At 37.4% G+C, this 13314-nt stretch overlaps 1 protein-coding gene across 1 annotated transcript in view; it reads right to left on the bottom strand.

Annotated features, from left to right (window-relative positions):
• LOC139719343 (uncharacterized) overlaps positions 1 to 13314 on the bottom strand; it is a 48895-nt gene that overhangs the window by 19386 nt on the left and 16195 nt on the right. The window lies entirely within an intron of this gene.

The raw sequence follows: 13314 nt of genomic DNA, 5'->3' as shown, positions 1-13314 counted from the left end.
AAGATGTGGACATCATAATATCAAGAAAAGATTGAGCAGTATTCATTGTTTGAAACTTAGATAAATCTATATTTTTGAAATCTCCCATAATATAACAGTCTTTATTATGAAATACTAGATTATGGAATAAAATTTGCAAATAATCCAAAAAATCTTGGGTGCTAGAATTAGGAGGTCTATACATCACAAATACTAGAAAAGCACTCCGAGAGCGCAGACCTCCGCCAAGCAGCTACTTTCCACTAATGAGCACTGAAAAGTGGACCTGTGCGCTATACAAGTAGCCACTATTATTATTATTATTATCTTGCTCTTCCATAGAGAGTAGTGATTTCCACCCACTGAAAAATCGCCCGATTTCCCAATATAGAAGTCTTTGTTACGTCATAAACCCTCAGATGCGCGGCACGCCTCTCCCCAGCAGAAACTACATTAGCCATGTCTACACCTATCCAAAAACTTGTAGTTATACTAACTAAGAGCGCAAAAATGCGTTCCCCTAACCACGACAAAACTTCGATGCCGTTCACACCTATACATGCAGTTAGCAAAACCTCGAGGTAAAGCTAACTACGATAGAAAATAAAGGGCGCCTAGTTCGCACATAGGGTTGCGCGCTATTGTGGAAAAAATTGAGCGTCGTGGTTAACAAAACTCCGTTGCGTTTATAAGATTTTGTGGGCCTAGAATCACTGTTTTGAATCACTGTTTTGAAACACTGTTTCAAATCACACTTCAAATCACAGCGTTTATAAGATTTTTTCTCCGAGCGTGTTGGGGCTCTCGCTCAGACTGTGCCATTGCGCAACTCACTCTGCGCAGTTTTTCCTCGGCAAATGGTCAAACAGGGTGCGCGCAAGGCATTGTGACGTCATTATAAACAGTGTTTGCGATCGCGGTTGCGTTTATAAGATTTTTGAAACACTGTTTCTACAGAAACACTGTTTGTAAACGCACTATTTTGTGCGTTTACAAACAGTGTTTCAAAACAGTGTTTCAAATCACGGTTAGCGTTTATAAGATTTTTTTCGAGCTAGAATCACTGTTTGGCCAGAAACAGTGTTTCAAAACACTGTTTCTGGCCAAGATTTTTCTGCTGGCCAGAAACAGTGTTTTGAAACACTGTTTATGGCCAAGCAGTGATTCTAGCTCGAAAAAAAATTCTTATAAACGCTCGCCGTGATTTGAAAGTGTTTTGAAACACTGTTTGTAAACGCACAAAATAGTGCGTCAGAATCAGTGTTTCAAAAATCTTATAAACGCAACCGCGATCGTAAACACTGTTTATGTGACGTCACAATGCCTTGCGCGCACCCTGTTTGACCTTTTGCCGAGGAAAAACTGCGCAGAGTGAGTTGCGCAATGGCACAGTCTGAGCGAGAGCCCTAACACGCTCGGAGAAAAAATCTTATAAACGCTCTCCTAACGAAACTGTGATTTGAAACAGTGTTTCAAAACAGTGATTCAAAACAGTGATTCTAGGCACGCAAAATCTTATAAACGCACCCGTAGTTTACAAAACCTCGAGGTTTAGAAAACCTTAAGGTAAAGGGACCTAGGTGTGAACCTCACTACTGTAGAGCACGCACTTTAGTTCGCGCATGCAAACCTCAAATACGCGCAGCCTGACATCTCAAGTTCATTGACCCTACCTGCCAAAATAATAATAATAATAATAATAATAATAATAATAATAATAATAATAATAATAATAGTGGCTACTTGTACAGCGCACAGGTCCACTTTTCAGTGCTCATGGCGCTTCAAAAATGAAAAGATATATATTTACATGCATATACATATTCAAACATTTCAACAAAGAAGAAAATGGTAAACAAAAAAACAAATATATACCAAATAAAGAATACAACATATACCAATTAAAAATACAATATTGATCCAATATTAATGACATACAGCAATTACAGTCTTCAATATGAAAGGAACAGATAAGTTCTAAGTTTGGATTTGAATGACTCTGTAGATGACAGTTCCCTTAACTGAAGAGGTAACTGATTCCACAATTTTTGTCCCATAACGGAAAAAGCACGATCACCATACCCATGTTTTACTCTGGGTGTTTGGAGTAAGAATGCATCTGATGATGAACGTAGCCTTCGTGTCGGATTGTATTTTTGAACAGAATTACTTATGTATATTGGGGAAAAAGAATGAACTGAATGATGTACAATAACAGAATCTTGAAAAGAATCTTTTTTTTTTCTACAGGTAACCAATGTTAGGAACGGAGAACTGGTGACATGGAATCAAACTTATTAGTAAAAGTTAACAATCGGGCAGCAGAATTTTGCAACCGTTGAAGTTTTGTGACATCTTTTTTTTGAAAGATTACACAACAATGAATTCGAAAAATCCAACCGAGAAGAAATCAAAGCATGAATAAGTATCTCAGCTGCAGATTTAGACAAATATTTCCTTATGAAACTTAAATTACGCAACTGATATCGAACATTCCGCTGAATATGAGTTACATGACTTCGAAATGACATTTCCTGATCAAATATGATACCTAAATTACGGGCTGTTTTCGACGGAGTAATGCAAGTGCTACCGATGTTGACATGACATGACTGATAATCAACTTTGTTTAACATATGCTTTGATCCCAATAACAGAAACTCAGATTAATCATCATTTAGTTTAAGGCCATTGGATGTAAGCCAGATTTTCAGCTCTTGCAAACATGCTTCGAGTTTTGCAATGGCGGATGACAATGAAGACACAGTGGGTTTAAAAGACAAATAAAGTTGTATATCATCCGCATAACAATGATAACTAATACAATGCTTGCGAAATACTTCACTAATTGGTTGCATATAGAAAAAAAAGCAGCGGGCCTCCAACAGAACCTTGAGGTACACCAAACTTTGTCATAGTTTTACAAGAGGTAGAATCACCAATTTTGACATAATGAGATCGATCACATAAGTAGGATATAAACCAATCAAGAACAGTTCCTTTGATGCCCAAATATCTCAATCGTTGAATCAGAATAGCATGATCGACTGTGTCAAAAGCTGAGCTCATATCAAGCATGATAAGAGCAGTGATGTTACCACTATCTAATTCTCTGAACACAATATCTGATAAGTTGACTAACAGTGTTTCTACACTATGACCAGGCTTGTGCGCAGATTGAAATGAATCAAGCAATTCATTATCTTGCAGATACATTGTCAGTTGTGAGAAAACAACCTTTTCAAGCAATTTACTTAAGGGGAAGGTAAACCCAAAGAGCAATGTGAATTGAGTGAAAGCAGCAACATTAGTAGAACACATCAGTGAAAGTTTGAGGAAAATCGGACAATCGATGCAAAAGTTATGAATTTTTAAAGTTTTGGAGTTGGAACCGCTGGATGGAGAGACTACTAGAGGTAATGACGTATGAGAGGACAACAATACAAAGAAAATATAAAGGAAATTCAACAAAAATCCATTTTTCTAGCATTATGAAAGAGCACTTGACTAACCGCTTTCAGAAAGCAGGGGAATTGCTACCCTTAACTATTATGTCAGTATCAAGTTGACGGAATTTGTAATTTTCATGAAAAATGGATTTTTGTAGAATTTTCTTTATATTTTCTTTGTATTGTTGTCCACTCATACGTAATAACTTCTAGAAGTCTCCTCATCCAGCGGTGCCAACACCAAAACTATAAAAATTCATACATTTGCATCGATTGTCAGATTTTCTTCAAACTTTCACTTCTACTAATGTTGCTGCTTTCACTCAATCCACATTGCTCTTAGGGTTTATCTTCCCTTTAAATAAGGTAAATTTGAAATTGGGCGGTCATTTTTTAGACACTCCTAATCTAAGCCTGCTTTTTTCAAAGTTGGATGAATAACTGCTTTTTTACACACCTGTGGAACTACACCTAATCCCAGGCTAGCATTTATGATTCTTGTGATAACGGGTGCTAAAACTCTGCCACACTTCTTAACCAAATCTGTTGGGATTGGATCAAGTTCACATAATTTGTTAGGTGAGTTCTTAATAAGCTTTTCTATCTCATTAACAGTGACAGACTGAAACTCACTCAATTCTGACTTGACTTCACATACAATGTCATTTGGCTGTTCACAACGAGTTGGGAAACTCCGTTGGATTGCCACAATTTTATCAATGAAATATTGATTAAAACAATTGGTTAACTCAACTTGATCACCATGAGTGAGGTGTTCTGGTAAAGGAGATCGCTGTTTTCGGTAAAGTAAAGCATTAACAACTTTGTACAACTTATTTGTATCTTTCCCACAATCCGTAACCTTTTATGAATGATAAATTGTAACTTAGCATCTTTAATCAAGGCATTTACACATCGCCTTTGTGCATGATACATCTGCTTGTGAATCTCTAGTTTCGTGGACCTTGACTTCCTTTCTGTCTACGAAGCAGTTTTGCTTGAGCTATTTCTGGGGTATACTATTCCGTATTGGGGTGTATTGTGACCTTGATTCGTTTCTCAGGTGCCAACTTATCAAGGGTGGCAGTGAGTAAGGTGTTATACAAATTGACTTCATCATCAACATTATTAACTTGAGATTCAGCTGATAAAAGAGACTTAACATGAGTATCAGCAACACACTCTTGTGGGTTTACAGATTTCAAATTCCGTGTCACAACAAATGTTTTTTTGATACAACGTTTAGGAAGGTTCAATTCACACATTATTGCTGAATGATCTGATATACCTTTCACAACACCGGTATTACAAAGTTGTACAGTGTTACATTTATGAGTTATAAGCAGATCTAATACATGGCCTCGATTATGAGTTGGCTCATTAATATGTTGAATCATATTAAAAGCTGACAATAATAATTCAGAGAACAACTTCGAATTCGAAGTTGATGAGTCCACAGGTATATTGAAATCACCTGCAATCAACAAGTCAGACGAGCAGAGAAGCTGTCTATCGAGAACATTAGAAAACTCATCCAAGAAAATCTGAAACTGTACTGAACTGGGTGGACGATATATATTGATGAAATGCAACGATTTCTGCATATAATTCAGAGTCATCTGAATCATTTAAAATGTTGTAACATTTGGGGAATCTACAATTCTGACATCTAATTGACTTTTAAACAACACAACTATTCCTCCTCCTCGTTTGCCAACTCTAGCAAAAATCCTTCATAAATTAAAAAAAAATTATCGGATCACTACCAAAAGTTAATAGTTTGTTACTTGAGTCATTCTCAACCTTTCCTGCAAGTTTCATCTCAATCCGTTGACTACGTTTTGAGTTATTTTGCACACGGACAAACTAACTAACGAACGAACGAACGAACACACAAACCAACGGTAACGAAAACATAACCTCCTCCCTTGGCGGAGGTAACAAGTATGTTTTTGGCATGGGCGACCTTGATTTCAACACATAGTGACTCAACGACTCTGTTCATGCATATTAAATCTTTGTTCATAACGTAATCAAGGTTTCGTTTGACGTATAAACCAACACCTAATAAACAACAAATAATCCAAAAAATCTTGGGTGTTAGAATTAGGAGGTCTATACATCATAAATACAAGTATGTTTTTGGCATGGGCGACCTTGATTTCAACACATAATGACTCAACGACTCCGTTCATGCACATTAAATCTTTGTGCATAACGTAATCAAGGTTTCGTTTGACGTATAAACCAACACCTCAACCATTCTATCGCGTCTACTATTTTCTATAAAACCATAGCCTGGAATAGAATATGCGGAAGCAGAATCATGAGTAATCCATGTTTCACTAAGACCTATTATACAAAAAGATATATCAGGAGTATTGTCCAGAAAACAACAAAAGTTATCAAGATTCTTATCAAAACTCCTTATGTTCAAATGCAATAATGAAAAACAATCTGTAAGTCCGGTTAAAAATTTGAACTGATTCATAGTATAACACTTGGAACTTAAATATTGTTCATGATTATCCTCATTAAATTCTACATCTGTTTAAAAAAAAAAATCGAAATCATAAACAGCAGGATACTCATCATTTTGGGGGTCATTAACTGTATATGATAATGGGTCTTGATGAAACATGTCAAAAAATTCGTCGTTACTTAGTGAATTCTCGTCATCTAAAATATAAAGGATGAATGGCAAGACCGAACTCGAGTTTAAGCGAGAACCATGCAGAGTGCGTTCGAGTGCACAAGGCGATGACCCAAAGAACAGAAGAAAAGGGATAGCGGAAGAATGCAAGCATCGCTGCGGAAAGAATGAAGTAGGAATAGTAGAAGGGGGAGAGGGAAGCAAGAGAAGACAAGATGCAAGGGTTACAAGAGAGCAGAGTACCGACAATAAACAAGGACAACGAATAAACAAGAAAAAAAAAAACGGCCTATTATACATAATTCTATAGCTCGTATTCATGAGTAGTGCACAACATGCAAGAAAGAGAGCCCTTCCCACCCCATCAAAGTTTGCCGAACCCAACTATATATTCAAGAAAAATCAAATTATTCGTCATCTCAGAGTCAGAATTAGAAATCTTGTAACAAAAGAGAAGGGACGAATTAAGCCAATCCTTGAGAGAAAAAAAAAAGAAGTCAAACATCCATTACATTATGATGTACCATGGAGCTACTATTAGTAGCTCCATGGGTGTACTTAACTGTGAAAATACATCATCTTAACATTTTTTCAAACAAATTATTCATATCACTTTGTTCATTGTATTATACTTTTCATGTTACACGTTTCTGATTATATTTCATTCATTGTAAATCTGTTTGTAAACACACACTTTGTATCAATGTTCACGGCCTTGCTGTAAACCAGATAACAGCTGAATGCAGGCAGGTGATGAAATAAATTCAACTGGTCGATCGATCAATCAATCAATCAATCAATCAATCAATCAATCAATCAATCAATCAATCAATCAATCAATCTATCAATCAATCGCACTAGAATCACAATGCGGAAGCCCATGTACCCAACAATATGCGAAAGAGCACAAAGACATTTGCCTCCGAAAACGTCAATCGCATGAAGCTCTAAACTGATGGACCTATTTGTGTTCATCATTTTCACGATTGATATTTGTGGATAGGACATTCATTCACAGTGATGGCTATCGACGACACACACTGTGCATTAATATAAGTCGAGGTCAGATCTGTATTCTGAAAGACATCTTTCGATAGTCTTTTTTTAACCTCGTTGCGAAGCCTGATGTGACGTACCTGACATGATGATGCTGAGGCGACGGCTGTTGAGAAGAATTCTTCGGGCAAGTATACGCTGTTCACACTGAAGAGCGAAAGACGTGGCATAGTGCATACCCATTGTGCCAAGTGTTTTCCCATTGAAGGTGGATTTTGACGATCTTCATATACCTTTACCTCAGACAACTTCAGATCTTGAATCTGCATTTAAATTCAGCAGGTGATTGTGTAAAATTTATGCAACTAGACTTGAAATTGCGATAAAAATGAAATGGAAGAAAACATAGAAATAGACGTTTGCAAATGAATGAAGTATTGATAATTGCATACGAAACGACAGTGACTTCCAGAATCTGTATTATAAAGAAACAAAAGTAGCATTTCAACATCAACAAATAAACAACACGCCTAATTATGGATAGCAAAAGAAGTCAAACATCCATTACATTATGATGTACCATGGAGCTACTATTAGTAGCTCCATGGGTGTACTAAACTCTGAAAATACATCATCTTAACATTTGTTTCAAACAAATTATTCATATCACTTTGTTCATTGTATTATACTTTTCATGTTACACGTTTCTGATTATATTTCATTCATTGTAAATCTGTTTGTAAACACACACTTTGTATCAATGTTCACGGCCTTGCTGTAAACCAGATAACAGCTGAATGCAGGCAGGTGATGAAATAAATTCAACTGGTCGATCGATCAATCGATCAATCAATCAATCAATCAATCAATCAATCTATCTATCTATCAATCAATCAATCAATCAATCTATCTATCTATCAATCTATCAATCAATCGCACTAGAATCACAATGCGGAAGCCCATGTACCCAACAATATGCGAAAGAGCACAAAGACATTTGCCTCCGAAAACGTCAATCGCATGAAGCTCTAAACTGATGGACCTATTTGTGTTCATCATTTTCACGATTGATATTTGTGGATAGGACATTCATTCACAGTGATGGCTATCGACGACACACACTGTGCATTAATATAAGGCGAGGTCAGATCTGTATTCTGAAAGACATCTTTCGATAGTCTTTTTTAAACCTCGTTGCGAAGCCTGATGTGACGTACCTGACATGATGATGCTGAGGCGACGGCTGTTGAGAAGAATTCTTCGGGCAAGTATACGTTGTTCACACTGAAGAGCGAAAGACGTGGCATAGTGCATAACCATTGTGCCAAGTATTTTCCCATTAAAGGTGGATTTTGACGATCGCCATATACCTTTACCTCAGACAACTTCAGATCTTGAATCTGCATTTAAATTCAGCAGGTGAGTGTGTAAAATTTATGCAACTAGACTTGAAATTGCGATAAAAATGAAATGGAAGAAAACATAGAAATTGACGTTTGCAAATGAATGAAGTATTGATAATTGCATACGAAACGACAGTGACTTCCAGAATCTGTATTATAAAGAAACAAAAGTAGCATTTCAACATGAACTAGAAATGTCGCTACAGCGACTGGTTATACCCCCGTCAAACAACATTTCATAAGCTTTGGTCAAAACAACATTTGATAAGCTTTGGTCAAAAAACTGAGGAAGTAGTTAAATCCGCAAGATCTTTCCTTGATCTTCTGCCATTAATATGCCGTTACCATGGCAACGTACTTTCGGGTACTGTCGAAAAATGCGTCTTGCACATCTACAATCAAAGGCACACGTCTGTACCAAGTTTCATGGAAATTGGGCAAAAACTGAGGAAGTAGTTTGCAACACAAAATTTTCCATCATTTTGGCTCATAATATGTGAGCTGTTACCATGGCAACATACTTTTTGTCACTGTCAAGAAATGTGTCATGCTGACCTATATCCTAAGACAAACATTCAATATGAATTCCATGAGAATTGGAAGAACACTGATGAAGCAGTTTTGCCATGAAGCATTTTGCCCTATATTTTACCAATAACATGCCGTTACCATGGCAACGCACTTTTTGCCACTGCGGAAATATGTGTCTTGCACATTAACATATTCAGATGAACATCTGTACCTAATTTCATAAAAATTGATCAAAAACTGTGGGAGGAGTTCGCGACGCAAGATTTGTACCCATTTTTGCCCATAATATGCCGTTACCATGGCAACGTACTTTTGGGTACTGTCAAAAAATACGTCTTGCACATCTACAACCCAAGGCACACATCTGTGCCAAGTTTTATGGGAATCGGTTGAAAACTGAGGAAGTAGTTCGCGACGCAAGATTTGTACCCATTTTTGCCCATAATATGCCGTTACCATGGCAACGTACTTTTGGGTACTGTCAAAAAATATGTCTTGCACATCTACAACCCAAGGCACACATCTGTGCCAAGTTTTATTGGAATCGGTTGAAAACTGAGGAAGTAGTTCGCGACGCAAGATTTGCAACGGACCGACCGCCCGACCGACCGACCGACCGCCCGACCGACCGCCCGTCCGCTGATTCCTATATACCCCCTTCAAACTTCGTTTGGCGGGGGTATAACAAATAAACAACACGCCTAATTATGGATAGCAAAAGAAGTCAAACATCCATTACATTATGATGTACCATGGAGCTACTATTAGTATCTCCATGGGTGTACTAAACTCTGAAAATACATCATCTTAACATTTTTTCAAACAAATTATTCATATCACTTTGTTCATTGTATTATACTTTTCATGTTACACGTTTCTGATTATATTTCATTCATTGTAAATCTATTTGTAAACACACACTTTGTATCAATGTTCACGGCCTTGCTGTAAACCAGATAACAGCTGAATGCAGGCAGGTGATGAAATAAATTCAACTGGTCGATCGATCAATCAATCAATCAATCAATCAATCAATCAATCAATCAATCAATCAATCAATCAATCTATCTATCTATCTATCTATCTATCAATCTATCAATCAATCGCACTAGAATCACAATGCGGAAGCCCATGTACCCAACAATATGCGAAAGAGCACAAAGACATTTGCCTCCGAAAACGTCAATCGCATGAAGCTCTAAACTGATGGACCTATTTGTGTTCATCATTTTTACGATTGATATTTGTGGATAGGACATTCATTCACAGTGATGGCTATCGACGACACACACTGTGCATTAATATAAGTCGAGGTCAGATCTGTATTCTGAAAGACATCTTTCGATAGTCTTTTTTTTAACCTCGTTGCGAAGCCTGATGTGACGTACCTGACATGATGATGCTGAGGCGACGGCTGTTGAAAAGAATTCTTCGGGCAAGTATACGTTGTTCACACTGAAGAGCGAAAGACGTGGCATAGTGCATACCCATTGAGCCAAGTTTTTTCCCACTGAAGGTGGATTTTGACGATCTCCATATACTTTTACCTCAGACAACTTCAGATCTTGAATCTGCATTTTAATTCAGCAGGTGAGTGTGTAAAATTTATGCAAGTGAACTTAAATTTGCGATAGTAATGAATTGGAAGGAAGAATAGAAATCGACGTTTGCAAATGAATAAAGTTGTGATAAATTGCATACGAAACGACAGTGACTTCCAGAATCTGTACTATAAAGAAACAAAAGTAGCATTTCAACATCAACAAACAAACAACACGCCTAATTATAGATAACAAAAGATTGTGCGAATGAAGAAGCCTGAAACACGGCTTGAAACATTTATAGGCACATGCAGGATCAAACAAATTTTCTCAGGTCCAAATATGGGAAAGCTGATATCTACTTGGGTGGAATACAGTAATCAATAGACAAAAAATTCATCTGCTTTCATTTATGTAAGATTATGAGTAGCATGGCCCCGAATACATGAAAGATATTTTTAGGAACAAGACATCACCATACTCTCTCCGTAATCAAAACGATTTACAGTTACTTCGGCCAAAAACTAATTATTGTAAGAGATATTTTTCATACAAAGGTGCATCAGCGTATGACTTACCCAATGATATGCGTCAAATTTCCTCTTTACCCGTTTTTAAGTTCAATTTAGTTGAAACCGAAATCCTTTTTATTTGATTTTTTTTTTGTACTTCAAACCTTTGAACAATGTGTGATAATATGGTATGTAGTTACAATGCAGTAATGTATGTACCGTTCTATTTGTGTTTGTGCATATTTTATTCTATCATCAGTCCCTGATTGTATGAAATCTTTGTGTACAGAGCCCCATGGAAGACCAGAAGTGACTGTCATTGTCACTACTGAAAATGGGCTACCCTCCGTATGTATTTTTTTCTTTACTGACCTTTATGTATGATATGTGTTGATTTTTTTTAGTACGGAAATAAAACAACATCAACAACTTGCTTTCTCCTCTAAACTCCAGGAAAATCTTACAGTGCAAAACAAGTAGAAGTCGATTATTTTGCGTGTGTGTGTGTGTGTGTGTGTGTGGACTCGTTGCCACAACAAGAAAGTTTTGCGTAAAAAGTGACAGCTCGTCACTTGTCGTACATACAAACACGTCTTTTTACAGGGAGCCATAAGATTAAATAATAAATAATAAAATGATGCGAACATTTAATATTCTTCACGATGAATATAGGGCTTTTTATTACACTTGTGTTTCTTAACCCCGGACTTTCTCTGACCCAGGACTATCGTTAGTCCCGTACCAATTTTTTCAGCTTTTTACACTGGCCAATTAGTCCCGTACTATCTCTTGTCCGGGGCTAAGGAGAAAACTGACCTTTTTACACTCGTATTTCTTAGCCCCGGACTTTCCAAACCACATGAATATTCATAATTACGCTGTGTACTGTACACGTACACGCACGCACCGGCAGCACTTGATTGCCTCGTTTCTGATTGGTCAGTGAGGGTCGGACTTCGTCTCCGTCGCTTAGCCCAGGATTATTTTTTCGTTCTGTTTACACTCACTTGCTTGGCACCGCAATTGCGGTGCTAGCACCGCAATTGCGGTGCTAACCCCTGCTATTTTGCAGGGCCAGATAGTACCGTACTATCGGTGGGGCTAGCCCACTTTGGCAAAAACGAGTGTAAACAGAAAGTGGGCTAAGGATAGTCCCGTACCAACGGTGGGGCTAAGGCCCCCCCCCCTTAGCCCCACCGATAGTCCGGGGCTAAGCAAAAATTTACAAGTGTAAAAAGCCCTTAAAAGTACCACATAGTTTGATGGACAAACCTGACATGATGACACTGACGTGGCGACTGATGAGAAGAATTCTTCGGGTAAGTATACTTCGCATACACTGAAGAGCGAAAGACGTGGCATAGTGCATACCCACTGGGCAAAGTTTCTTCCACTCGAAGGTGGATAGAGAAGATCTATATTATACAGACGGACTGAGGACATCTTCAGGCTTTGAATCTGTATGAAGATGAAACAAACATAAACATTTAAACAAACAAACAAACAAACAAAAGATATGATTTGTGTGGAAACCTATTGAATGAAGTGAAACGAAAATGAAAATGTGCGCTTTGTGGTCATAGCTCAAAGATGTGGAATGTTATTGAGAGCACACAATAAATGGCGCTTAAATCTGAGAAATGTCATTGACATTTTAACCTTTGCCCTTGACAGAATTCACAAACATTCAAACATGCCCGCAGCTTCAATGTGGTATCATCATCATTGTAAATATAGTGGTCATAGGCTGTAGCTCAAAGCTGTGGAGAGTTAGAGGGAGTACACCAAGTACACACACACACACACACACACACATACACACACACACACACACACACACACACACACACACACACACACACACACAAAACCCGCAGCCCCTGATGTAGATTGGAATAAATCGTTACTGTTTCCTTAATCACATCTCTCTCGAGGTATAAATCGAATACGTGCAAAATTATACAAGCAACAAATGTTTGTGCATAATCAATTTAATACAGCACAAATAGATTATTTCATGGCTGTAATACAGTTATTGTATTATCAGAATTATTCTAAAATTTCGTCAGATCCATTAGGTTGAGAAATTCCTCCTTCTATATTCCTGCATAATCATATTTGGATGCATTTCTTTATCACAGGAAAAGTGTTTCTGCTGATGCTGTGCTTCATGCATTGAAGGGTATAATTTTGCTGAATGCAAGCGATACAGACAATTGGGTATGCTTACATACAGAAGGCAATGTGCAA

Source organism: Diadema antillarum, unplaced genomic scaffold, assembly GCF_040938485.1.
Source record: "Diadema antillarum isolate AM-2024a unplaced genomic scaffold, OU_Dant_1.0 scf00000109, whole genome shotgun sequence".
NCBI lineage: Eukaryota > Metazoa > Echinodermata > Echinoidea > Diadematoida > Diadematidae > Diadema > Diadema antillarum.
Note: the sequence above shows the minus strand (reverse complement) of the source record. Positions and strands in the feature narration are given on the sequence as shown.